General features: G+C 40.9%; 1 protein-coding gene across 1 annotated transcript in view; it reads left to right on the top strand.

Moving 5' to 3' along the window:
* The first annotated feature begins 2,154 nt into the window (after positions 1-2,154).
* The window catches only part of LOC107045379 (zinc finger homeobox protein 4), a 116,726-nt gene continuing 113,714 nt past the window's right edge, over positions 2,155-5,166 (top strand). Inside the window, exon 1 of the mRNA XM_015267683.1 lies at positions 2,155-2,232. The gene's annotated coding sequence lies outside the window, so the exon portion shown is untranslated. The remainder of the gene's footprint in view (positions 2,233-5,166) is intronic.

Here is a 5,166-nt window from a genome sequence, read left to right as displayed (position 1 = left end):
TTATTACAATGTGTGATGGTGATGAGACAGCCGTGATTATTTTTGGAGAAACAAAAATACAGCTTAACAAATGATTTCATGCAATAACACACCCGCGCATTCAGCGTGACACTCGGAGCCATCAAGACCATTTTACCTGGCGTTACAAACCCATTAAATTATCTCGGTAATCTCGCACAATCGCGTGAAAGGTACCTGAGTACTTCGGGCGTTTTTCCAATTAGTAGGCAACAAGCGTCTGGCACTCATGAAAACCAATCCCATTCTCATTCCTGATTTCTTATGTGTTATTGTTTGAGAAATAATTTGCCACGACTGTATTGCAATTGGGGAAGAATCTGGTGATTCAAGAATAAATTCCCGGGAAATTGTATAGCTAATTGGAAAAAGACTGTAATATATCAGACACGACCAAGTGCACGGACAATGAAATTTTTTTTTTAAATTACACCAGACGTTTTGTAGTGTAAAAGCTAAAAAATTCAGTGATAATTCCCAACAGATCTTTCTCTTCTTAAAAACCAAAAACCTCTCCAATCCAGACCAATATTTTCAATCCGGCATTTATACCCCAGCTCCAGAAGAATGTCAAATCACTTTGCCCCGACCTCTCGAGAAAAATAAACATTCCCCCCCACCCCTATATCCGACAACCGTGCATGACGTCACCGCGTTCATTTAATGAGTACCCCGAATGCGAGTCAATCAGTGTACCCAGTGAACAGCCTCAAACCTCGAAAAAAAAGAGTGATCGAAGTTTAGAGAGCACCGAGGCGCGAAGATACACGAGGACTTAGACATATGGGCGACAGGGAGATGCTCCGAGTTCTCATCCCGCAGCCGGCAATCGCGATAGCTAAAACGCAGTGGTGCTCCTAGAGTTGAGACACTGGTGCAAGTGAGAGAATCAACACACCACCAACAGCGAGAAGGGAGACGAGGATATATCGTCGTACTGTCGCGGCAAACGGTGGGGGTGTTGGGAGGGAGATTGGAGCCTGAGAGAGAAGGCGCGAGTGGGCGAGCGAGAAGGGGAGTGAGGTAGTACCGTGTTGGACGCTGGACGAGGCGCACGCTCCCTGCGAAACTGCACCACGCGGTTTTCACGCGCTGTATTTATCATTGAAATGGTTAAACAGTGTTCCGCGGATTGAAGAGAGTTATTTCATTGGAATTGAGTTGAAAATTGACGGGATTGAGTGGTCGATCAACTGTGAGTCACCGGGAGGGGTATCGCGGAAGTGGTTGACCACTGGGGTGGAGGTACTGGAGATCGAGTAGACGATCGGTTGGATTGAGGTGATGATAACTCAGATGATGGTGTGAAAAATACCGAGAACTAGTTGTGAGGAGAGCACGTTTTCACTCGACTTGTCACGGCAATTTACGGTAGGTCTAGGTTTTTGTGATAAAAAACGTTGTGTTTTGAAAATAAAGTGACGAGAGGGACGGAGAGACCCGAGAGCCGCCGACACCGAGGGACTTCGTGACGTCGGGCCGCTCTGATTGGCTCCCGCGAGAAGGAAGTGGTTACACACGGTAAGACACGGAGGATCGGGCCACGTGTGTCAAACCGCCTGTGGAAAAGTCGTGAGGGCAGAGTACATTGTATATCTTGTTCAAAGGGGTTTAGGTTCACGAAAAAAATGCCATGGGTTTATTGCTGAGATTTGTGACTTTGTGAAGTGGAAAATGTTTGCTATCATTACGTGTTGTACGTGCACACTACCATGGAAGTTTCAAGTTTAAAACGAGTGGTGGAGGTTTACTTCCGGGGAGTTGGTGAAGTGCATTACCCTTTGCCAATGTATCATCACTTTTTTTTCACGTAAATTGGTATAAAATAATGAGTCAATAAATCTGTTTTCCTCAAAAACTCGTCGATTGCGTCGTATTCGAGAGATTATAATTCTCGGATTGAAACAAAATCCGTTGACAAGTGAATGATGAAAAAAAGTGTTTACGATTTCTTACTCGACCATGGAAAAAAGTGTCCTGAGGGGTAACAAAACAGCAATCACCAGCGGGAGAAACTCACGCATGCAAAGTTTATTCTCGACAAGAAATATTTAATAGCTGAAACAAATGGCCGTCTGCTTTCAGAGTGCAATAATTTTGTCCAGTTAAACTCATAAAGAAACACAAGATAAGAACAAAATATTGAAAAAAAATCTGAAACTTGGCGAATGGTCAACAAATACCAGAATTTAAAAACTCAATGGATCGCTCTCGGTATGTATCCGTCTCTTTTTACTTTAACCACTCGAACGAAAAATAAACAGTCATGATGTCACTATCAAGAATTTCACCTTCAAAATATAATAATAGAATTCATATTTAACTGTTGTAACTCCTGATTCAAAAAAAAAAATTGCTTAAATACTTCAGGATTGTTAATCACGATCAAATATCCCCAGATAACAAACCGCTCACTGATTTTCGAATGAAGCAAGACACAGTCCGTGCCGATTCTCTCGAAATTACGAGGTATCTCAATGCGGGCCGATAAAAAAGCCCAAGATTGGGGAGTGAGAAAAGACGAACGGAGGAAAAAAAACTGAGCCAAAGTGAAGAAAAAAAAAATTGTGGCTCATCTGCCAGGCGAAATGTGCTGAGGAGAAGAAAGCAATTCCAAGGATGGTAACGAACTCGCCGCGAGAGTCTTTATTTTTTTTCCCCATCTTCACCTTCACTGCATTTTTTTACTCTCCTCAGCAGCCTGCCACCCCCTTCAGGAGTATTCTTCGAGACCGAGTGTAAATGATTTTATTGCCAGGATCGTTATAAACCTGACGAATATAACGATGATATTTAACGACTAGACTATCGGTGGAGCTCTCTTCTCGCATTACCCCTACGGTGAATCGAGTGATTTACGTGTGAATGCCCGAGCAGGGGGAGAAGAGGGAGGGGAGGGGGATTGGATAGCCATGCAAGTCTGCCTCACACGTTGTTGGACGCAACTAGTCTTATATGGCGCCTTTGGTTATTGTACTGCAATGTCACTGAATAATAATAGTACATCGATTTTCTTCTGGCTTACAGCACACAATCGGCTACTTCCTAACCGCCTACACTGTTGGTGGTTTTTTTTACATTTAAGTGACAGCTGCATGTGAATTCTCAATGTGTGATTTTGCATTCGACTCGAGATTAAGTCGTTTATGAAATTTTTGATTTATTTTGGGAATTTAAGAAACTTGGGAATTTCTAAGTTACTTGAATGTTTAACCATAACATAACTATTCAGCGCCAAACTGCAATGAATTTTAAATTAATTATAAATGGAAGAATATATTTCCCTGAATTTTTCAGATTCCTATCAATTCTCGTAACTTATTTGAACTGAAATTTACAGTTTTCATTTTTTTTGTCATCGAATTGTGAATTTTCGATGATGAAATTCCTCGAAATTTCAGCCATGACAGGTCATTTTTTGCAGTGCAATAATTTTTTTGAAACTCAAATGGGAAAAACCCCTCTTTTGTCTTACATTTTTTACTCATTCCCATATTGTCCGACTAATTTCTCCATATTTTTTTCCTGCATGCACTATTATAATATCTCGTGACACTACAACTTTGGCATTTTCCCCCGGCATTAACCTTCTCGATGATTCAATGACGCAAATAGGTGGATGGAGTGATCCCAGTGTTATCCATAATGCCGTAATTGTCTGGTAATTAACACCACGTTGTGTATACACAGAGCCTGCCGTCACCTCATCGAGATTGCTATCGGGTTCGCATGGACAGTGGCAATAAAACATCGGACAATTCACATTTTAGATTTTTGTCTGGTGCATTAGTGCGTCAATATAAAAAATTCTTTATTCTCTAAATCTGATAAATGTTTGTGCGCACGAGGGATTGTAAGGAGACATTTTAATGGGTAAATTTATGCTACTTGGGGTAATGAATTTATTGGCATTTGACAATGGAAAATGCAATGAAAAAAATTATTGGATGGGAGACAATGGCCGAACAATTTAGCGGTTGATGAAAAGTATTCTTGGGAGGAGTATTGAATGAAATGTAGAAACCCTCGCGTGGTGTATCTATCTGTAGTCCAATCAAGGGTGTTGGATAATTACTTGTTCGCTGGGTGCATGCAAAATAGAACATGACGTTGGTGACGATTCAATGGAGCAAAATATTTGAATAAAAATGAAAGAGAGGCCAAAACGACTGTTCATTTCAACAATATTTTCGTTGAAATTGATGAATTAATATTTGTACTTCAATGAGAATATTTCAATTATACGAAATTTTACGAACAGTTGACGAGTAATTTTTAGTAGAGTGAGATTGAATTCAATTTAGCGAGAAACATATCATGAAATTTCAGATTCCACAAAAAATTCAATGAAATGAATAAAAACGTAAATGAAAATCAAGTCTAAATTTGCATACATGTAAGCTGTTTGATACCATTGGTAATATTAAATTGGCCGTGACTATTCGCACCATTGCGTGAATCACTCCCGTACACTCCATACACTCCACGCATGCGTGAAGTTTGTGTGTTTCACGCAGCCGAATTTTCATACTGCTGTGTATTTCACGCAGTTGAAGTTTCATACTACTGTGTGTTTCACGGATGTCACTGATTTCAGAGATGTCAGACAAGATATGAATGGTTTTTGGGCTCAAATGAAAGAGCGGATCGAGGAATGGCGTGCTGATGCCTCTATAGATGGCTTTGAACCAGGGGAGACTCCTAGACTCCAATGTTCTATACATACTCCTAGACCCCATTCTCCTCCTAGACACTGCTTTTCAGTTGAAAACAGACATCATCTTTAGAGACAATTGTCATCTTTAAAAACTTCTGCACGCCATTCTTCGAGCCGCTCTTTCATTTGAGCCAAAAAAAACACACCCACACAGGCGTATCAAAATGCAACTGCGTGAAACACACAGGTGTATANACCATTGCGTGAGTCACTCCCGTACACTCCATACACTCCACGCATGCGTGAAGTTTGTGTGTTTCACGCAGCCGAATTTTCATACTGCTGTGTATTTCACGCAGTTGAAGTTTCATACTACTGTGTGTTTCACTGATGTCACTGATTTNAATCACTCCCGTACACTCCATACACTCCACGCATGCGTGAAGTTTGTGTGCTTCACGCAGCCGAATTTTCATACTGCTGTGTATTTC

Source organism: Diachasma alloeum, unplaced genomic scaffold (assembly GCF_001412515.2).
Source record: "Diachasma alloeum isolate Michigan unplaced genomic scaffold, Dall2.0 Dall_scaffold_00176, whole genome shotgun sequence".
Lineage (NCBI taxonomy): Eukaryota > Metazoa > Arthropoda > Insecta > Hymenoptera > Braconidae > Diachasma > Diachasma alloeum.
Note: the sequence above shows the minus strand (reverse complement) of the source record. Positions and strands in the feature narration are given on the sequence as shown.